Below are 24,541 nucleotides of genomic sequence, written 5' to 3' on the forward strand. Positions count from 1 at the left end.
CAAACTTGCAAGCTGTCACAACCATATTGCTAGATTTGCTACAGGTACAACCTTTAGGACCCACCACTGTATCAACTTAACTCAACTAGTTTGGCTTGAATGGACTAGTCTTCTCCAATACAACCAACTTATAATAGCCCACAGAGTTCTACACCACCCTAATAAGACACCAGCACGAAATACAATCATTAATCCCTATAGCAACCTGAGGTCACTGCACTCTGCTGACAAACTGTTGGTTCAAACAACCAAAAGCATTCATGTGGCTGCTGACTCTATCTGTCAGCTCTGTAGGCAAAACTTGGAACTCTCTACCTGCTGAACTTACTCTCCAGCCCTCTCTAACCCAGTTAAAAAAAGCCTCAAACTACACTTTCAAATGCACTGGAAATGTCCTTGTTCAAAACCTGACTAACACCCACCCCCTGGTATTGGATACCTTGCCTAATTAAATCTGTCATTTGACTCTAAAATGTATATGACTTTGCTTTGTGGCATATCTAGAGCTCGTTACGGGATAAAGTCCTTATCTGTGTGAAACCCTGTGTGAAACTCTCAGTTGCCTACCATGTTCTATAAATGTTTGTAATCTTACTGAAGACTGTAAACTATGTTAATTTGTAAATGCTACTAATGTAATCTGCTAACTTGGAGCTTTTCTTCCCAGGCCTCCGCTGAAAATGGACATATATCCAGTCGGACCATCCCGGTAAACAAATGTAAAATAAATAAAATAAAATACAAATACATATATATATATATATATATATATATATATATATATATATATATATATATATACATACACACATACACATACACACACACACACACGTCTACTTTGTTTCGTTGAATCTCTTTTCACCGAATTTCATTTCACCTCGACCACTTCTCTGAAAACTCAAATTACTGAAAACTCATTTCACTGAATCTCATTTCACTAAACTGCAGTTAGTATATATGGCACTGTGTAGAGTACTGTAAGGCAAGTAAAAGATATATGCCCTTTTCCCCACTGTAGTGCAATCCTGGAGTTAGTATATATAGTTAGGGGGTGCAGGGGTGAAAGGCACAGCCCCCTACATTGGGGGGTGGGGGTGTAGCCCCACCTCCACTTAGTTTGAGTGCATATTGTCTTCTGGAGAGAGTTAGCCATTGGTGTTGTAACTATGCATGTCTATTGTTTAAAATGTATTGTTTTGAAGTTTTTGGTAAAATACAATATAAAACATACAATTTAGTATAGCTTCACACAGCTACTTGTATCAATTCATTTAAATAAGGGGGAGGGGAGTCTCACCCTGTAAGAAAATCTGGTTTGAACTTGTTGGTATTTTCATCAAAAGCTCATTTCAACCTTTGGACTTCCATCAGTCTATGCAGAAATGGGGACTATGGGGCTAATGATCAGGAGACAAATCTGACGAAGCCAAAAGGGAGCAATAAGAATAACTGTGCTCTTCAACCGAGCTGCTTTCTGAAGAAATTTGGGAATTAGTGGTAAGGGTGGAAGAGCATATAGGAGTCTGGAGGGCCAATCGTGAACTAGAGTATCTCTCAGTGACTCCTCCGATGGAGGGGTCAGGGCAAAGAACCTGCTGCACTTATTGTTGAGGGGAGAGGCAAACAGATCACAGCATGGCTGGCCCCAATGATGGAGAATTTTCTCTGTCATGTTGACATTGAGAGACCACTTGTGAGGCATCAGAATGAACCTACTTAGATTGTCTGCAATCACACTGGATTTCCCAGGATGTGTGATGCATTGAAAGAAATCAGAAGAGATTGCCCATTGCCAAACTCTCATAGCTTTTTTAGAAGAGAGTAAGATCTAGTTTCCCTTGTCTGTTAATGCACCAGACTACTAACATATTGTCCATTTAAATTGTAATTGCCCTGAAAGGGGACCATCTTGAAAAGCCTGCAACACTGGGAAGACATCCCTCATCTCCAGGATACTGATATGTGTCTTGGCCTCTTCAGGAGACCAAGTGCCTCAGACTGTCCTTCCTAAGTAGTGCCCCCCTCACCTGAGCTGGGAAACATCTGTGATCACTGTGACCTTGGGAAGGGGAAGAACAAAGGGATGGCCTTTGTGTAGCTGGTTTGATTGAATCCACCACAGAAAATATATTTTGCTTCCTTGAGTGATCCTGATTGGCATGGAGAATGGGCTATTGAGCCGACAGAGTCCATTGAAGGATCCTCATATGGAACCTGGCCAATGGAACAAGGTTGATAGCTGCTGCTATGGAACTCAAAGCCTTTAAGATCAGACAGGATGGAAGAAATGAAGTCTACATTACTTCCTTTACTTGGGACTTTAGAGTGTTTATTCGAATAGAAGGGAGATAGGTTATTTGCCTGCATTCAGATGCATCCCTAAGAACTCCAGACTCTGTGTTGGGGTGAGTTGAGATTTGTTATAATTGACTGTTATTCCCAGATGAGAGCACATCTGAAGCAGGCAGCCCCTTTCCTGCATTAGTTGATGACTGGTTGGGGCTGTAAAGAGTCAGTCATCTAGATATGGAAACACCCAGAATGTCATCAGTCTCAAGCAAGCTGTTACTACTGCCATGCATTTGTTGAACAACATGGGCTCTGTAGGGAGACCAAAGGGCAGTGCTCTGAACTGGTAATCACTGGCTCCCAGCAGAATGCATAGGTATCTTCTGGAACACCTGTTCATTTTGATATGATGGTATGCATCCTGAAGATCTAGCAAGTACATCCAATCATTCTTTTGCAACAGAGGCAAAATGGATTGAACTGTGATCATCCAGAACATTGTATACTGAACAAACTTATTTAACTTGCTGATATCCAAAATTGGTCTCAAGTCCCCAGTCTTTTTTGGCAATAAAACGAATCTTGAGTAAGTTCCGTACCTCTTGGATGATTATTTTTTCTAGCAGCTTTTTTATTTCTAGAGATAATGCTTCCCTCTGACTATGTGAAATATCTCAGAGTTTCTTCAGAACAGTGGGAGTGGATAGGGAAAATGGTATGATATAATCTCTGGATATAACCGTCTACACCCACAAATCATTTGTGATAACTAGCCAGGCTCTCTGGTGCAGAGATAAATGATCCCTGACTGCCTCCAGAGAGGGAAAGTCAGGCCTCCTTTAAGGACCATTGATAGGGCCTTTCTGTGAAAGAATCTCAAGATCCCAGTTTCTGCAGATCACCTCTGCTTGTATAGCCAGCGTTTTCCATTCAAGATCCCCCCCTGCCACTGGGGAAACTGTATCCACGTGAATCCAGGAAAAGACCTTGGCACTTGTTAAACCACATTTTTCTACCACCTCTTGGTTCCTACAGAAGGGGCTTTGAGGTGTAGAAAACTGTACACCCACAGCAGACAGGGGCTTTCCCCTCTTGTTCACACTTGCAGAGTGTGTCCTTAACCTTGGTACCAAAAACAAAAGATCTGTCAAAGAGCATATTGATGAAAGAAGACTTAAATGGTTTCACAGTCATATAAGGCATCTAGGCATGTCTAATGATTCCTATGCCTGAACCCAATGCTCATGAGGTACATTCTGCAGCATGGGAGATCAACCTTATGGATGCATTTGAGATAGACAGAAGGGTAGCCGGCTGTGAGGAGATCCTGTTCTTGGAGGACATGTACCCAGAAGGAGATTTGGTAAGCTCCTTGATCAAATCCCTTTGTACTTCAGCGACCTAAAAGCAAAGGTTGCATAAGCACACTTCTCAAATCTGTCTAATGCTTTAGACTCCCTATTAGGTGAATGGACAGAGGAGCTCTTCTAGTCCCTTTCTTGTGGCTGCAGCAACAACCATGGCATCAACAGGAACTCCCTTGCTCCAGTGTGCACAGTCTTGAGGGGGGACAAGAACCATATCTGGTCTCTTAGGTATTGGCTCAGCAGTGTTTGGCTCCTTCCATGTCCACTGAGAGACTAAGTCAATGAGCTCATTGGCTAGAGGGTCATCCAAGAAATAGATGAGTCAAACCAGAAAACCTCCAGAAACACAGATTCATCTTCGGAGGGGGTATTGGAAGACTAACCACCTGTTTGTTTCAAGAGCTCTAGGATGGATGTCTCCATTCCCCTCATCAAAATCAGTATCCTCTGTGAGATATTCCTTGGGGGGATCTAAGTGCCTCCTTTTACATGTCCTCTTGTGAAGAACTTCTTCAGTGGGGTGTTTTGGGGAAGTTTTGGTAGAAATAATAATGCCGTGATGGTCTGGCTGAAGGCCTGCTTGGGTTGGCGGTCCCAGTACAAAAGATGATTGAGGCTCAGGACACAAAACATATGAGGTAGCATTGTCTTATTTGATGAAGCCAGGGATGTCTGTTCTCTAGGCAGACAGAAATCCTTCTCCACAACCTCAAAAGTAAAATGCCTAGAAGAAACAGAAGTCGATGGATCTGAGTTTGAAATCTCTCAGATTGATAGCTCCTGCAACCCCATCAGCACTTCACCTGAGGAGGGTGTCGGACCCAAGCTATCCAGTCCTGAGGCTCCAAGGGGAAGAGTTGTCTCCAAAAACTTCAGAGTCAGCAGCAAGCCAAATGATCCAGTGCCAGTGCTTCTGCTTTGAAACACTCTGTGCCATTCAGCTCAGGGAAGCCACTGGTGTCTAAGAAAAAGCACTCTTCAGATCCAAAGTTGAAACCCACAGGGATCTCAGATCCAATGGCTCTGTAGCAGAAGGACAGATCAGAGAAGGAGATACCAAAGGAGAAGTAGACAGTCGTAGACTCTCAGGCCCAGGAGGGATCTGAGCTGGAAGAACCCCCATCTGTACCTGTGCCCTAAGACGCTTTCTCATCATCCTGTCCATGTCTGTTACTGAAAGGCTTCTGGAGGACCAAAGACAGGAGGAAGTAGAAGGACGCATAGAATGCCTTTGAGGCAACAACTCTAGGAATGGAGAGGGGAGCCTAGATGAAATAGTATCCAATGGAAGTGGAGGGGCATGGATCTATGGAGATGTTAAACTTGGAGATGTCAGATCAGAGACTGATGGATCTAACTTTTTTAGGATCTTGGCGGGGGCTCCATTGAGGGAGCCACAGCCAAAGTTGAGGGACGATCAGGAGACTTTTTCCAGGACTTGTTGCCCTTAGTTTTAGAATCAACTTTTGCCTTTTCTGCCTTCTTAGAAGGTGATTGAGCCCCAGCCACAGAGGAAGAAGATATGGAGGGCAATCAAGGTGCTAGAATTAAAACCAGAACAAATAAAGAACCAAAAATTAGCACATTCCCTGTGGGCATCAGAATTTGGGATCTAATGCCTACAGGAAATACACTTTATACCCAGAGGGTTTCTTCGACATCTTATAAGCACTGGCAACAAAAGACAGATACAACAAGTTCTTAACTAAAAGGGTGAGAACCAAAAAAACACACTTATCCACAACAACAGATAAACAAACATCTTTTTTTTTTTTTTTTAAGGAAATAGAAAGCGGTAGAAAAGATAGACTACCAACAATGTTAGGTAAAGTACTCGAAGGATTGCAAAAGTATACCAGCAATGTTAATTAAAGAAGTGCCGCAAAGGGCAACTTAGCAGTAAAAAAGGTAAGGGAGGGTGCTAAAAACAGTAAACTGTGAGAGGGAGGAGGAAAAGAAAAATACTAAAATTTTTGTAGCTCACAAATACCAGTTAGAAGGACAAATCAAAAGATTAGACTAAAATCACTCAAGAGCTAGGAATCCGTGTCTGATATGTAATGGTGGCAAACAAGTTCTGATGTACATTAGGTTGGCGGGGCATTATGGGTAAAGGGAGGAGTTTGAAAATTCTAGGATCCAATGGTCTGGAAGAAGCAGTCAAGTCAAATCTGAGTCTTGGATACAAACCCATCAGTTGAGGAATGAATGAAAATGACAACATCAGATATGATATTGTGCTTCATGAAAGGGAATTTCAAAGAATGCTGGGCAAACTGGTGCAAATCTCAGCTTAATGGCTGCAGAGGGACTATATGGAAAAGTGCAGACCCACATTAGCATGGTGGTCTACATCTGTCTAGAAAGGGTATCAGGATAATAGATTTGTCTGAAGTAGTGGCTCTCACAAAAGAAAATATCTTGAGAATGTTGTAGAAACTTACAACATAGAGACATTGACTGAAATGTAAACATTTCAAGTTAAATACTGTAGCAGTAGTGATGTAGAGGAAGAATAGCTATCGATATGAACAGGAAGAGATCAAAGTAACAGAATAAGTGAGCAAACAAGGGATAAAGAAGGCAACATCAGCCATACTGCAGACTGCAGGTTATCCAGATTGGAAACGTATGGCTATCATTCTTTGGATAGCAGAAAAATGAAAAATAACATTCATGAGGGATTTTTAAAAACAACTTTTTGGCTGTGTTCTCCTGAAATCATGAAGCCCTTATCTCCAACTGACTCTTTAATTTCTCCCAACTCCTGGCATCCAAGTGCTATGTTGCTGTGAGTATGGTGTAGATGTTCCTGGGTTCAAGACCTGGAAGCACTAATTATTTTGTTGGCCGTTTGTGCAATCTCTTCCATCTCTCTCAACTTTCTGATTTGAAAGCCTGCATTTGCACTTGTTTCTGTCCTGTAACTCATCTAGTGCAGATACAGATTCTTAGTTTTAGCTCTTAAATTTGCTTATTCATGCTCAGCACTTGTTCAGAACTTGTAAGCACTAAATAACTACTAATTACTATAGCACTCAACCGCCCTCATTACCTAGAGGAAAACAGTTTTTGTACTTACTTTTCTCACTTGCTTAGAGAAAAAACAGCTCTTGTACTCACTTTCCTCACTTATCTAGAGGAAAATAGTTTTTTATTCAGGCATGTCCAAGGGTCAGCTCCCAGTGTTCTCTCCTGTCTATCTGATGAATCTGGGCATCTTGAGGCAATGTAGAAATTGCCTCATGTAAACAGAAAACCATCTCCTCCTACCATCCAACACTACAACCTGTGAGAGATGCACTTATCTAGCCAAACTGGAGGAGAAGGTAAACATTTGCACCACACCACACTCATTACATAGTCTCATTAAATCTACACCACCAAAATCCACACATAGTAACACAAAAACATTCACGGAGGCTCACAATAATAATCTGTCTAAGCAACAGAAAGCTCCAAAGCAGAAACGCAAGCAACCTCCATCCCCCAACACAACCCAAATGACACACAGCCCACAGACTCGTGCCACTCAACCACAGCCAATAAGGCAAAAGAATGTACCTAACACACTAGTCATAGGTGACTCTATAGTCAGGAACACTGATGTCCCACTCACCAGGCTGAACAAGGAGAAGGTTACTGTCAGCTGCCTGTCGGGTGTCAGGATCCGCCACATAACCCACGCACTCAGGTCATGCCACAATAAGTACAAATATGACCCTGTCATTGTCCATGTTGGTGTGAATGACCTAAGACGTACCTCCCTGGACTACATGAAAAGAGACATGGAAGAGCTCTCCAATCTTGTAGCCCAGGCAGGTATGACCCTAGCCCTGAGTAGCATTCTGCCATCACCCAGAATGATACCGCAGTACAAGGACAAAATGACTGACTTCAACAATTGGCTAAGCTTCTGGTGTCAGTCTAAGGGGATCCAGTATCTATCTGCTTGGGAAGACATGGTCGACAGACCACGATGCTTTGCCACAGATGGCTTACACCTGTCACCCCTGGGATTCCGGATACTGGCTAAGGCTCTTGCTGCCCCTATAGTGCCTTTTTTAGGCAAGATTCAAATAACAAATTCACCACTGTAACAGGAAGTTCAAGGTTCCAGAGAGCACCCCTGCACTACCAGGCTATAACTCATACCCACACTTTTCAGCCATGTAACCTGGACTGATACACCAAAGGCAGAGGTGTGTCCATATTCATTAAGGATATCCACACCTCCAGGCTAGTTGCTCAGCATAATGCATCCGAGGTACTCTGGGCAAAACTGCAATCCAATTTGTAGCTTGCTGCAGATCCCCCACTTCATGCCCCAGGATTCTCACTCCTCTTTTCTCGATGTACTGGAAAATATTAGGGTTCAACCAAACACCCTAATAATGGGCGACTTCAACTACCCCACCATTAACTGGGAAAACTACTCATGTACCAACTCCTTAGCTCAATGCTTTCTGGAAATCATAAACTCCAATGCCCTGAATCAACTTATCCACACCCCCACCAGGGGCAACAATATCCTAGACCTAGTCATTACCAACATGAGTGACTGGTGTTCCACACCTGAAGTCAACTCCTCGTTGGTCTGATCGGACCATAAGCTATTTACCCTTGATATCCACATCCCGCCCCCACCCCCCATTAAGGAAACCACAGTAAACAATTAATCCAAAGCCAACTTCATGCTTCTTAAGACAGAAGTGGTGAACTTCATGACACCCATGCAGATGGACAATACAGTTACAACTGCTGATTCCTACACAAATGCACTCTATAAGCACTTACACAAGTGCATGGATCATGCTATCCCAAACAGAACCAAGATGCTATCCTCCAAAAAAAGAAAGCCAATCTGGTGGTCCCCTGCCATAAACAAACTGTACAACAGAAGGAAGAAACTGTTGCAAAAGAGAGTCAAATCCCATGAGTGGAGGAGCTTCCTGGTCAGCCTCAGTAAGAAGCTGAGATGCCTTATAAGATCCTCCAAAGCTAGCTACGAAAACAAAATCACCACTAATTCTAAGGACAACCACAAAACATTCTATAGCTATGTCAAGAATCCCGATGGCAACACCCAGATCTACTCTGCGTTACAGCACAATGGCACGAAAATTACAGAACCAACTGATATTGCCAACATCCTGGCAGATAGGTTCAGTGCTAACTCCCCCCACCCCCTAAAGGGCCCATATCTATACAGGAAGAATGCAGAGTCCCTGTAATCACAATTATGCATGTAAAAGCTGCACTCTCTAAAGCCAAAAACACAGCATCCATGGGACCGGACAACATCCCAAGCTGCGTTTTACATGAACTTCAGAACGAACTGGCTCCCCACTTAAGCACCATGTTCAATAATAGCCTCACATCAGGCTTTGTGCCCACTGAATGGCACACAGCAACAGTTATCCCACTCCACAAAGGGGGATTCACCACTCATCACAGGAACTATCGACCTATTAGCCTAATGAGCTTGGTCTGCAAGGCCATGGAACGTATCATCACGGAACTCATAAACAAAGCCATTGGTAACCTCCAAACTCTAGATCCCACCCAGTTCGGGTTTGTGAAAGGCAGATCATGCCTCCTGAACCTGATCGACTTCTTTGGGGCAGTCACCAAAGCCGTAGATGAGGGTAAGGTAGTTCACACAGCCTATCTTGACCTCGCCAAGGCTTTCGACACCATTCCCCATTCTGGAATCATAGCTAAACTCACTAAACTAGGTATAAATCCCTACATCACAAGATGGGTTGCCAACTAGCTCACTGACAGAACCCACACTGTAAAAGTTGCAGACTCCAAATCTGACCTCAAAGCAATGACAAGTGGAGTACCACACGGTTCCGTCCTGGGACCTCTCCTGTTTGGTATCTACTTCTCTGAAGTACAGGCTAACACAAAAGACCTCTGGCTAACGAAGTTCGCAGATGACTGCAAACTAGGAGCCATAGTCAAGTCCCCAAATGATGTGGACATCCTACAGAAGGGCCTCGCTGAGACAGATGCCTGGTGTCAGAGTCATGGCCTCAAGCTCAATTCCAAAAACTGCAGTGTCATCCCCTTTGGTAAAAACTCTGTACTCATGAACTACCACATAGGCAGCAATCTACTTAATACCAAATGTGTGATAAGAGACCTTGGGACCCAGGTGGACAGTAGCCTCTCCTTTGATAGTCACATCGCCACAGTAGTCAGGAAGTCCTTCTACATGGCACACCTCATCATAAAAGGGTTCTCATCCAGGAAAAAAGAAGTCATTGTTCCCCTCCACTCGACACTCATTAGACCCATTATAGAGTACAACGCCCCTTTTGGAATGTACCTCACAAGACAACTGCAGCAGCTGGAAAGGCCACAGAAGTACCTCACAAAGAGGATTACTGGCCTCAAACAAATACCCTACACTGACTGCCTCAAAAAACTCCAGCTTTACTCCGTACCATATCGCCTACTCTGAGGAGATCTTTGCCTAACATATAAAGCTATGTCAAACCCAGAGCTGTTGGACATGCTACACCTACAGAAATCCCAATCCCTCCGAGCTACATGCTCTAGGGACCTAAACCTTGTCACCACAATAAACAGGACATGCTGGAGGGATAGATTCCTGTCCCAGAGACTTCCCATACTCAGGAACAGGCTATCGATCTATGTCAAGCAAAGTTCTTCATTAGCACTCTTCAAGAAAAATCTTGATGAGTGGATGGGAAATAGGAAATACACCCCGGGGATCACTTCTGTGTCTCTGCTCGACAGTGGAACAGGAAAATAACTTTCTTGGGTGGCGTAAGCCAGGGAACCTTGTTGGCTAGACTTACGTAGGCCCTTGGGCCGATAGCCTAGTACCTACCTATAAACCTATGAACCTATAAGGGACATAAAAAGCAGCAAACATTGCTGTCATCCAGCAGGTGGGACAATGTTTTTTATGTGCCTAACCTCCTCCTATTGCCATAAAGCATGGTTTAATCCCTGCTACTCTGGATGCATGATTTTGCATGCCAGTGATCCAAACTACAGTGCATGCATGCTCAATGATGGGCTCACACTCCTCTCTGTTTCTATTTACAAGTGCTGCAATTACAAGACTTTCCTCAGGTGGAGCTGTTCTTGCTATACTCCACCACTGTCTTTCCCCTGGGACAGTAAGACAACATTGGCTGCTAACTCTTCCTGAGCAGTTCTACTTGAACTACTAACATAACCCAGGTCAGGTGGGCATACCCAGGGACCACAGAAGCAGCTTTGTTTATGACAGATATTTAATATGCTAGATAGTGAATAGAGCACCTTGGTTATAGCAACATCAAACAGCCCAAATGCTCTTAATGTTGTAAAGGAGAACAGAATGCATTTTCCTGTTAACAAAATATTGTTGTTTGTTGTTATTATTAATGTTATTATTAGTAGTGTTACTGTTATTATCATTGTTGTTGGCATTTTAGCTGGTTTACTGTGGAAACAGCAGTCGTCAACTTGTATTCTCAAATGGGAAGGGAAAAGAATGATTGGAGATCTACAACATTACAACCTATGAGAACAAGCGATCATCCAGCAGAATCACAATCAACTGATCCACAGAGTCCAGGCAATCAAAAGTGACGTTTCTGAACTTCCAAGAAGGAAATGCCTGAAAACCAGGTCTGAGTGTTAGGAAAACTCTAGAAAATGGACATGAAAGTAGAGTGGAAGAATAATTCTAGGTTATTTCACTGAAAGTACTGTTGGTAGCAGCCAAGTTGCAATTCAGCTGTAAACTGCATTTATAAGTTAGATTATCAAGTCACAGCAAAATGTCGAATCAGTCCTTGGTAATGGCTAATGGGTGACTGCCTAATGATCAGGTGAGATAAGAAGATCTATAACTGGAGTAGGACAGCTTGCATATTAAGTACCCCCTCCATTCCAGCCTCATACCTGGTGAAGTTGTAGGAATATATAATGTCAGCAGGTGACATCTGATGACAGAAAGTGTGAGCCCCATGACTAGTCATGTGACTAGAAGTAACATAATGAAGGAAGAGAACTATTGTATCTTTCTGTCTATTAATAGGATGTGTATATAGTACACAAACTGATTCATCTTTTCCTTACAGTCCTCAACAGCACCAGGCTACTTAAAGACAACTGCAGGGCATCACAGTGTCCCATCACTGTCTAAACCTGCAATGTTAGTATCACAAACACATCCACCATCCAGTTACACATCACAACACTAAAATAATATCATTAATCTATGCAAGGTCATACCATGGTACATCTAAAATAAAGAAGGCAGTTTGGAAGCTATACAGAGGCTGGCAATAAACCTTTTGAAGGATGACACTGTTACTTCAGGGCAAGCCAGCTGCCAGGGTTCCAGGAAAGTTCACACTGTTATGGTACCACAGTACTAACACCACCACTGAGTACAGTGTGTTCTGTAGCACCTTATCCCTGCAACAGTTATACACAGGGCACACACATTCTGTAGCTTGACTCTGGATGTTACTGATGCACAAATCTGGGTCACACTTTAGAGTGGCAGTTCATAATGTCCTCTGCACAAGTACAGTAGGAACAGAACAAGTGGTCAGGTATGCTACAACAGTTATACCACACTGTGCAATTTTAAAATAGCAAGGAAATACTAAAGGGATATGTATACTATCATATGTGTTTCTGGAACACAAATATGTACTGGTGCTGCATGCTAAATACAGTGGTTGCTGATGCGGGAGGGACACTACTATTGTGGAAGAGAAGGGCATTCATTTGTGGTCATCACCTTATGACTCTTGACTTCATCCTTGGGAAGGAGCAAGGTGACATTCCATGGATACTAACAATACCCAAATATCTACATCCTTCAAACTACCTACAGTGATAGCCCATAAGGTAGTACATGTTGTGTTATTGGATGTTGTAATGGCACAATCATCCAGAAGCAATGTGTTACACACTGTGTACTGACAAAGGAAAACTGCTTTTTGCTAACACTTCCTACACTGTAGATATGTGTCACTCAGTATGACACAATGCAGTCTACAGGCACATAAAGAATGACATCCACTTCTTATTACCATGGACAGCAATCTACATAATCTTAGCACAGCATATTTGGTAAGGAATGGCATGTTTGGTAATGTGTCACAATTTATTTCCATTATACATGCTGATCACATTGTTACAGCAAAGTCAAACCATGCATTAGTCCATGCATTTATGTGAACCTATAACAGTGACATGTACCATGTTGTTTGAAGAGTGCAGAAGTCAGCATTATGGCTATATGTACAACTGAGTCTCCCACTATATCATTTACAAGCTTTGGATTTTATTTAATTTTTATGTGTTTATATTGTTAGAGCACTAACAGGTTCATAAGTGTAGACCAGGCTAATGACCACTAAGGTCTTTAAAAGCCTAGCTGTGCAACCCAAATTTGATTTATACTTGATTTATACAGGGTGATTTACTGACTGCCTCTGTCCATCAGAGACATGGGAGTCAGACCAGGGGTAAATTCCCGATTACCCACCCACTGGTCCAGGTTGCATTTAAATAGAGATAGTGAGGAACCTCTACTTCAAATGGATGGGGAGCCTGTTACAGAGAATGGGAATTTGTTGAGAAAGATATTTGTTTTTGCAACTTGTCCTATTTATGCTGCAACCAATTTAGGTCTTTTAATCTAGTAGTTCTGATGCAGTTTGTTTTGCAGATGTGCAAAAGATTCATCAAAACAGGGTCCAGGGATGCCTTGTATGCCAGGCAAAGATCACTTCTTAGAAGTCTGTGTGATACTGAGTTAAGAGACAGGGTTTTGAGGCAATCAGTGTAGGACATTGTGTTTATTCCCTGTTTTCTTTTCGCAGAGAACATTTTATGGACATTCCAGTTGCTACATGATTCTGGTCAGGTACATACCAAAGGGGGCATTATAGTCAATGATGGGCCTGATGAGGGCCATGTACAGTGGTAAGATGACCTGTCTGGACCTAAATGCCATGCTGTTGCTTATAGGTTCAGCAACATTGAAGGATTTTCTTATTACCTTGGACACATTAGTCATAGGCTAGGATACTATCTACATGACTTCTCAGATCACTGACGAGTGTCAACTTTTATGGCTGTTTTTTTTATGATGTAGTTAACTGGAATACCAGAGTTCCCAAAAGGTTGTATAATGCATTTCTTGGTACTGAGGTTTAAACTATGGCTTTGGCACCAAACGTTTGTTTGTATTAGACCTTCCTGAAGGGTGTTCTCATCTTGGGGAGATCCAAAGGCTGCTCCCAGTTTGCAATCATCTTCAAACTTGGTTAGCTAGAAGCCTTTGACATTAACTTTGACATCCAAGAAGTAGATGCCAAAGATTACGGCAGAAGTGTATCCACAAATAGTTACTAAATTACCTACTAGACCATAAACTCCTGGCTAATTGCCAACATGGGTTTCGACCATACCATAGTACTAGCACAGCCTTACTATCCTTCATCGACTCAATTAACAAAAACCGCAACAATAATACTCCTTCGGCATTCTTCGTAGACGTGTCCAAAGCCTTTGACATGGTCAATCACCAGCTTCTTCTCCATCGTTTAAAATCTTTCTCTCTAGATAACCCTGCATTATGCTGGTTCTCATCTTACCTAGACAACCGCAAACAAGCAGTTCTATGGGACAACCAACTCTCTGATCTTCTCCCCACCACTATAGGAGTCCCTCAGGGCTCTATTTTAGGTCCTCTTGTTTTCCATTTTCATTAATGAACTTCATATAGCTACTCCACAAACAACTTGCATTCAATATGCAGATGACACTACCATCATTTGCTCAGCCTCAACGCAGTCAGAACTTCACTCTCTCACACAAAAAACCTTCTCAACTATAGAACAATGGTTCTCTAATGATTGTCTTCTCCTTAACCCCAAGAAAACCAAACTCTTGCTCTTTTCACCCACCCACTTGTCTACCTCGATCCATTTCACGCTAATATCTGATAATGGGACCATTATCTCTCCTGACCAAACAACAAAACTCTTGGGTATTACTATTGACAATCAATTAAAATTTGACAATCATATTAATCTTACAATAAAATCTACCAACAGAAAACTAGGCTCTCTCTACAGAATCAAATCTTTTCTTACTCCTGAAGCCAAAATTACAATAGCTAGAACCCACTTAATCTCAACCCTTTTATATGCTTCCTCCATATACACAAATCTTTCTAAACATAATCTTAATAAACTTACTACACCATATAACAATATTGCCAGATTTGCAACTGCCTCTCCATATAGAACTCATCATTGTTTAAATCTCAAGAAGCTTGGGTGGCTGGAACTACCACACCTCATACAATACTATCAACTCACTATTGCCCATAATGCCCATCACCCTGACAACACCCCAATACTCTCCACCCTCATAATGCCCTATAACAATCAGAGGTACCTACGCTCCACCAACAAAATACTGGTCCAAACATCCCGATCCAAAAATTCAGCAGGTGACTCCACATTTTCCAACTCAATTGGCAAAATATGGAACAAGTTACCACAAGACCTTACATCCCTAACTTCACTCTCCCTATTTCAAACTAAACTAAAATTCTTCCTAAATAACCATTGGCTCTGTTCTTGTCATAACCCTGGTTTAGCTCTCTTTTTTTTTCCATCTTTATCTGATTCCTTAACAACCTTTCTCTTTCTTCTCTTCTATATACTCTTACAGAGTATTTAATTTTCTTCATCTTTTCTTTTTTTACCATCCTAGATTTAGACTCTACTCAAAAGTTTATACAACCTGTTTCAAGATTTATTGCATATGCTTTTTTGTTTTCCTATTATTGTATATTGATGTATATCTTGACATTGTTTAGTAGTATGTAGTGGAGCTTTTCTCCCCGGGCCTCCACTGAAAATGGACATATATCTAGCTGGACTAGCCCGGTAAACAAATGTAAAATAAATAAAAAAATTACATTAGCATACAGGCTGGAGGGGACAGATCAACAAAGTTGCTGTATGCAGATGATGCGGTATTACAGGCAGACTGTGAGCAAGAACTTCAGCAAAGGATAGGGGAATGGAATGCAAAACTGAAGGCATATGGGATGAAACTAAGTACAGATAAGACAGTGGTAATGGCAGCAAACTGGGGAAATCAGAAGAAGTTGAGAACTGAGATAAAAGGGAAGATAGTGTAATAGGTTAACAGATTCAAGTATCTGGTAGGGGTGGTTGAGGAGAACGGAAGTCTGAATGAAGAGATCAAAGGTAGAATCAGAGATGCTGCAGCCACATAGAGTGTCAGGTGTAGTGTATGACAGAAGAATGCCAAAGAAGGTGAAAAGTAAGGTGTACAGTACAGTGGTACAAACACTACTACTGTATGGTACAGAAACCTGGGCAGTAAAAGCAGAGCAGATGAGAAAGCTAGAGGTGGTTGAAATAAAGTGCTTGAGATGGGTGGTAGGATGCACACTGTGGGACAGGTGAAGAAATGAGGACATAAAGAATAGAAGCCATAGTAGCTCCAACTGCAGAAAAGATCAAACAAAACAGATTACGGTGGTTTGGACATGTGCAGAAAATCAGAAGACAATCTGGTGAAAAAGATTTGGGACATACAGAAAGAAGGTAAGAGGAAATGAGGGCATCCAGCAAAGAGGTGGATGGATTGTGTGAAAGAAGATCTGTGACAGTTGGGCATTAGTGTCAAAGAAGGCAGGAGTGTGGCATTGAGTCAAGAGAGAGAGATGGCGACAGTTAGCATGACACCCCAACCCCATGTAGAAAATGAGGAAAAAGGGGGTTGATGATCATCTTCATAATAATGAAGTACATGTGAAAGAGGGGTGGGCCTGGCACAGAACCATGGGAGACTCCACTAGTGACCGGCCTCTTTGGGTAGATGGCTTCACCAGTTCTAACCTCCTGGGTCCTATCAGTGACCCAACTAGCTATCCAGTGTGTTATAAAGGGGATTATGCCTATTTCTGCAAGTTTGTTGGCAATGTCTGAGTGGGGTATTGTATCAAATGCCTTAGCCAGATCTAGGTCAGCAGTATGCAGTTTCCCCTTCATCCACTGCCTTAGTGACCCTTTCATAGAAGTCCACCAGATTAGTAAGCATGACCTTTCTTTGATAAAGCCATACTGGTTTGGATTCAGTGTTTGGAGGTCTCCTATGTCAGAGCTATTGTGTAAGTACACCTCTTGCATACTGTGTCTGATTGTTTAAGGATTAAGTGGTTGTCAGTAAACATGAGATAATTGCCATATTGTCTCATGATGCCCATATCCACCAAGCTGGCTACAGAGAAGTTAGGAAATTGCATATCCATACTGTCCAGACCCTTGATTTCTGAGCTACAAGGGGTGGTGTATTAGGGTTCAAAGGCTATTAAGGGTGCTTTGTGCAGATTAATATGGATGCTTTATTGTGTCAGTTTACACTAAACAGTACTAATGTCATGACTCACACACACACACACACACACACACACACACACACACACACACACAATTATAGTGTATCTTCTGCAATAGTTGTGTATTTGGCTGTTGCTCTTCTGTCCACTTTCCAGGGAGAACTAAATGGAAACGTCAAACCTGCCATTACGAAAGCCTGCTCCTGTGGCATATAGGTACAGAGCATTGACTATGGCAGCCTGATGGCATAGGAATGGGAGGATGGCTGCACCCATCATAGAGGGAGGGAGTGCACATGTCTGTGGCATGTGAGCATTGGTTGGAATTTGCTTGTGTAGACTGGGGAAATCACCATGGGTAGAGTGCCCTGCTGATTTTACCCCATTGTGAAAGTGAGGGGTAATGCAGCACTAACACTCACTGCACACAACCTCACACATGAACTATCACTGTCCAAGCACAGAGTTGTAGTACTAGGGCTTAGCAAACAAACCCTAACCACACTCATCAACCCTCACCCCCATTGATGAGGAATAAATGGGACAGTTAGCAGGGAGGGGGCTGATGATCAGCAGGTAGTGGGAATAAAAAGTATAAAAAAAATTGCCATTAAAGTTGCCTTAAGATTTTGAATAAAGCAAGCAAATTAATCAAAATAAGGGCATTTTCTAACCACAGCAGCATTAAAGGTATGGGAAGACAAAGAGTATTTAGGAAGCGTGAAAAACACAGAAAATGGAGGACAGATAACAGAATGAAAGCAGAAGGAAAAAAGAATGATAGTCAGAAATTTGCAGTTCAAACCTGAGGTAAGGATAGCCGGTTGAGTTAAGAAGGGATATAAAGCACTGACACATACAGATAAAGTAGCAAAGAAACACAAAGGAAGAGGTAATAACATGCACAGAAAATGATGGTTTAAAAAGCAGGTCCTTTGAATAAGAAAATCCATTCATTATTCAGGAAAGAAGATAAGGGAGAGTGACCATATCTATTAAATTATCTGGCCTACTCTAAGGAAGATGATTCAAATCACGTGACAGAAAAGGACTTGAAAGAAATTCCGAAACCTAAAGTTGTACAATGCAATGGTGAACACTCGATGTAGCATTGAATTTTCCTTTTCCAAGGGTTGAAGCAAGACAGAAGCTAAAAACTATCTCTGACCAGTTTCAGTGCTGTAAGTAAAATCACAGAATTATTATCAAACAAAAAAATAGGAAAAACTTATTGCCAATTGATGACCGGATTCATACAGCATGTGTTAACAACAGAAATACTTTGCCCGGGTAATCTAATGGTGTTCTAGCTGGTGACATGGTATTATCTCTGAAAAGTGTTGTGAAGGCTATGGACAAGGTGTACTTAGACATCAAGGTCTGGCAAGTAGCATACAACAGCCCTGTAAGCAAATTAGAAAGATCAAGAGTGAGTCTTAAGTTGGCAGCATGAGCAAAATACTGGCTAGGCAAAGGGGCACAGAAAATTTACAGTTAATGAAAGAGTGTTGATAAACAGCTACTACACAGACTTAGTATAGTACATTGTAAAGTCTTTCAAATGAGCTTTTCAGAAATACTGGAGAAAATAATTTGCTTCTTTGCTGATAATACAAAAATATCTGATCAAATAACTAGATCAGGCCTGAAAGAGCAGGCTGGAGAGGACAGTAGTGAGGGGATGACATCTACATATACATTCTGGGGTGGAAAAAGTGGTCCAGTCCATTGCAGTACTGCCACCTGCTGGTGGATGGCTGTCACAGCATAGAGAGTATGGGCCATGCCTCTGGCTCAGTCAAGTGGCATGCATGGTATAGACTATAGCCATCAATACATGGGTGTGTAAGTATGTACACACTTCAGGAGCAGTACAGCAGGCCCTCACTTTATGCACATACACATCAGCTGCCAAGGGGTGGAGTTAGGTTGCATCAAATAAATGGGGGGGTCAGAAAAAAATAAAAACAAAGAAAACTTTATGCAACATAGCTGTTTTACAAGAACCTGTAGAAAGAAAATATAAGTGATGGGATAAAGTGTCTGAGATATGGCAGATTACATTTAATGCAAAAAAAAAAAAAAAAAAGAAAATGAATTCTATGGGGAAGCAAAGGCTGAAAAGTGATATATATAGCTAGAGATGAAGCAATTTCTAAGACAATTGAGAAACAAACATATTAAATGACCTGAAAGTAAACAGGTAATACCAGAAAGCAGATAAGGAAATCTCATCATCAAGAAATAACTATCCCTCTAGTTGGACAGTTTAAACTACTATCTTGAGTTCTGTGTACATTTCTAGAGACCTTATCATCATAGGGACATAGATAGCTCAGAGGAAGTGCAAGGCAGTGCAGAGAGGGCAATACAAAAGGTGCACAGTCTGTAAAAAGAAAGTCATATAAAGAAAAAAATATCAATTTAACAGTATTTAAGAAATAAAGCAGAAAGGGGACAAGATTGAAACCTGTAAGTGTCTGAAGGCAAACTACAGAGTACACGAGTCTAATCTTTCAAAAAGAGAGAAAAGTAAGAGAAGACATTCATTCATTCATTCATTCATATATTTGTTTATTCAATTATTAGCATTTGTTTACCAGGAAAGTCCAATTGGACCATGACAGGCTCCATTTCAGTGAGGGCCTAAGGAGAAAAGCTCCACAGTTAACAAATCTTAACAAAATATCATAAAATACAATACAAAATAAAATACAATACAATACAATACAAGGAAAACAGCAAATAAGTATCACATACAAAATACAAAAAGTATACAAAGGAAAAAAAACAGACAAGAGAGATCCTAGAAATCTTTACATTTCACAGACGTACATTACATTAAGTAGCAACGATAATTTTAAGAACTTCCATTAGGTCAATAGACAGGTACATCAGAATGTGAAAGGCATTACTACTAGACAGCAAATTGCTTGGTATGAACTTCTAGGTGTGGATAAACTACTGGGTTTTCTGATGAAAGCCCAGAAGCTTAGATTACACAAGAAGACCAAAAGAGCACTAAAAATAGAAGACAGACGGATAGAGTTGTAGCAACATTTAGCCAGGAGAAGAGTGACAGGAGCACAGTTTGGAATCTAGGAGGTGGGTCTAAGGTTTGCTTTGAAGTATTTTGGATTTATGACTTGTCTTTTGTCTTGTGGGAGAGTATTTCAATGTGTGTTTATTGGATGGTGTATAGACTTGGGTAAGATATGTGCCCTTAGACCTGAGTGATTTAGATGAGGAGTACCACAGCATTACTGTCTTCAATTCTGGACATTTGTTTGTGTGATTAAGTTTACTTTGGGACAGTTTAAGCTGACTGAATGCTTGATAGTCGCGAATTTCCATCCAGCTTATTTGGTTGAATGCTAGGGAATAATGAGTTTCACTTGGAAGATGGGTTGCAAATGTTACTTCTTTCATATTACAGTGTTCCAGTTTTGTTAAAAGGAAGGCACTGACATTTGTTAATGTTGTGTCTTTTGGCTTTTCCCAGTTAGGGGTTGCCACAGCGGACCTCTGGTCCGCTAATGATTGGTAGTTGATTTTTATGTGCCGAGTTACCAGCCCTGACGCACAACCTTCAATGAAGGTACGCCCATTCACGCATGTCTCCACGCAGAAGATGCTCTAGCTGAGAATCGAACCGGACAGCGTCTTACTGTGAGGCGACAATGCTGCCGCAGCACCACCACCGCGGATATTGACATTTGTTAATAGGGGACAGGAATAACAGAGAGTTAGCAATAGATATGAGATGATAATGGTCTTTCTAGACTGCAAGACGTGGTAGGGTGGTGCTTTGTAGGTGAAAGCTACTGTTATATGTTTTTATAATATTCTGAGTATTTTGGATATATACATTATTTTTAGATTTTCATGTTTGGTGTCCCCAAGTAATTTAGTGTGTGTGACAACCTCAAGTCTATTATTTTGTGTGGGTGATATAGTAAAGGTATTTTTTGTGATCAGAGTATTGTTTTGGGATGCAACACAGAAATTTTGTTTTGCTTGGGTTCAGGAGGAAATTCAATTGGTTCAAAAAGACTCCATGCAGGAGTAGGATTGTGTAATCATTTATAGTGATGGCATACTTGGAGCTGGGCAGAATAAAGTGTAGCCACAAGGGAGCCTTGCTCTAATGCAATACGGAGGTTGTTTATAAGACTATTGAAGAGGAAAGGACCTAGGTTTGAGCCCTGAGGGACACAGTAATTATGGGTCAGTAGGATGAGTAGAATGTTTGCCTTGTGACATACTGTGTCCTATTTTAGAGTTTTTAAACCATTTTAGTGTAGAGACCAAGGGACAGTAATGTTTGCAGTAGTTCAGTATGGAAGACCGTATCAAATGCTTTTGATAGATCCAGGAATATAGAGGAGACTAGTCTACCTTCATCTCTAAGCTGATTTATTGTGTTGTGGAAGGAGAGAAGTGCTGTGGTGGTGCTACGCAAGGAGTGAAGGCCATGCTGGGTTGGAAGAGAGTAGATCATTATCAAGGAGATGCGTTAGCAGTTGGGAATGTATACATCTTTCTCAGATTTTGACAAGGAAGAAAGTATTGGATGATAGTTAGACAATTCTACTAATTTTCCCCCTTTATGTAGTGGGACAATATATGTCTGTTTTTCCAAAGTTTGAGTACATAAGATTCTAATATGGACTTGAAGTTTAGTATTGATAAGGGATAGGCTATGGCATCTGTGGGAACTCGGTTGACTGCTAATGTTACAGGTTTTAGTTGTAATAACAGTTTGTGTATTATTTTAGTTGGGAACTGGTTGATAAGAACATTTTGAGGCTCTATTCAGAATAAATTGAAGGGTATCTAATGGGTTATCTGTTAGATTCTTTGAACTGTTGCACAATATTTTAGTTTGCCTCATTTGGTAAGGATTTGGCTATGTCTTTTTTTTCAAGTTTCAGGAGTTTGTTTGTGGCTGCCCAATAAACTTTTTTGGTTAGAAAGCTTATTATTTTGCAGTTTGGTGAAGACACTTTTTTTTATTAATGTGGCTGGGTTTCTTGGAGATACTTCTCAATTGTCACTGTATCTAGTAGGAGGTTTCAGTTTTCACTTTATACCATTGTTCCTGTGCTTTATCTCTTTCTTGCATGACCCATTTGGTGCTTCTAGTAAGCCAAGGGTCTGGAAAAAATCTGACATGTTTTTCTTCTTAGTGGAGTCTGATTATTGAGAACTCATTGAAAATTAAAATTAAAATGTTTAATTGCTTCATCTCGAGGTAATGTTTTTAGTGAAGACAAGTTGATTTGCCTACATGTACAGATAATGGATGTTAAACTGAAATTTGTGAGGTTTTGAAGTAGGTTGTAAGAGATGTTTCTACAGCTTTCAGTGCATTCTCCGATAGCATATGTAGGAATATGATCACTTAGGGAGTCTGGAGCTGAGTCTGTAGCTAAGATTTTGTCAGGGGCATTGCTTAATATTCAGTCATGAACAGTATTCTTGTTTTTTTTTTGTATGAATCTGGTGGGGGAATTAATCAACCAAGTAAAGTTATAAAGATTGATAGTATTAGAGATATTCATTTTTAGTAGTCCAACTATAGTTAAAATCATTGAGTATGATAGTTTCTTGTGTGACATTTGTGGTCCAGTCTAGTATATCTTCAGTTATAGAGGAATTGGTATTAAGTGGGATGTAGACTGCAATTACACACAATGCCTTCTTTACAATAAGCTTTTGTAAGATAAAAAATGTAAGCTTTGTCAAATTTGCTCACATTATGAGGGTAGATATAGAGCTCTAAGATGTTAGCATAAATAACAGCAATTCCACCACCTCTTTTGTTTAAGCTTTCAAATCTGAAAATATTATAGCCCTCTGAGATCAAATCTTAATCTTTAATGAATGTTTTTAACCAGCTTTTGGTAAGGGGATAAAACACCTGGCTTAAGTGAGGAGGTCCATGCTTGTAGTTTTGGTACTTTATTGGAGGCACCATGAATATTTTGATTAAAGAGCTTGAAACCTGAGAGGTAGTGGTTGGTGAGGGATGTGAAGACCGAGTAGCCTGGGGTTTGGCTGCATATCTCTACAAAGACAGGAATAGAGCATTGATGCAGATCTGATGGTAGCATGTATGTTCAGTTTTGTGCAATTATATATTCCTTAATGATATAAGTACCGAAGTAGGAGAAGACAAAATGTGTAAATTAGGCATTTTTGTATTTATTGCTTAACAATTGTAGGTGTTGTAATTCTCTGAAGTCAGTTGTTTTGCAGTTATATAGTGATGGGATTAAAGAATTCTTGTGACAAGTATCTATCACGTTGGTAGGCATGACTGTGTTTGTTTGTAATGGTGTTATGTGGTGGAAAGCAGTAACATTTGACAGTAAGATTAGTAGTGAAATCTGGATAAAATGGAGGAGCATGGTGTTGGAATGAGAGATACAGCTGAGTGGTGGATGATATTGGGATTTGCATTTTATGGGCTATTTAAATATGATAAAGTTTAGTGGGTGTTAACATTGGCTGAGTTTAATGATGACTGGATGATGGATGATGATGACTGTTAGTGGGAGAGGCTATGAGTGTTTAAATAATATGGGTGGATGGGTAGCAATGGGGGCAGGATGAGGAGTGAAGTGAAGTTGTGCATAACATGACTGGCTAGAGCAAGGCAAGCCACCAAAACAGAAAAAAAATTGGCAAGCTTCTGCTTGGCTAGACAACCTTAAGACAGTGCTCCAAATGGAATTTAATTAGATAGAACCTCACGCCATGCAGTATCTGGTTTGCACCAGGATCTAAGCCATAATTTCTGGATATTTTTTCTAGGTCTGCAGCTTGTGTTGTCAGTATTGGTCAGTCTTAACCTAGAGGAATATCAGAAATAAGTTTTATATACCTATTTTGAAATTAGAAGATTGAAAGGTTTGAGTATAGGTTGAGGAGATGTCAGGAAGTTTTGATTAAAAAAAAGAGTGGTAGATCACTAAAACAATTATTTCAAAGTGATAGTAGGGTCACAATTAGTAACACATTTAGGTGTGCATCTGAGACATTATGGACTGTGTTGGGGTATGGGGAGAAACCAGCTGCTAATTAAGCATGATATGCAACTCACCATATTTATCTGCTACCAGCTTACGTGTTTCTGTGTTGCAGGTAGCCACCATAAGTAAGATCTCTCTCTAGCTTCTAGTATCAGTGCTGCAGCTGGCTTGAAATCTTACGGTTTTAGTACCCTTTCAAATATATTGTAACCCTTCATTTATTATGTTATCTCAGCTAATCTTCCTTCTTATTACATAATACTCTTTAGGTTCTGCCTTCATCACCATTATCAACACTAACACACCTTCCTGGTGTAATCTACAGAAGTACTAATGCCACAGCAGCTGGCTTTAGTCTCCACCACAGCTGAATCATCTGTATTTTTTTTTCAGATTTCAAACCCATG

At 40.9% G+C, this 24,541-nt stretch overlaps 1 protein-coding gene across 1 annotated transcript in view; it reads right to left on the reverse strand.

Annotated features, from left to right (window-relative positions):
• TRIM65 (tripartite motif containing 65) overlaps positions 1-24,541 on the reverse strand; it is a 442,474-nt gene that overhangs the window by 30,433 nt on the left and 387,500 nt on the right. The gene's annotated exons all lie outside the window — the stretch shown is intronic.

Source organism: Protopterus annectens, chromosome 10.part0, assembly GCF_019279795.1.
Source record: "Protopterus annectens isolate FY-2018-M chromosome 10.part0, PAN1.0, whole genome shotgun sequence".
Lineage (NCBI taxonomy): Eukaryota > Metazoa > Chordata > Ceratodontiformes > Protopteridae > Protopterus > Protopterus annectens.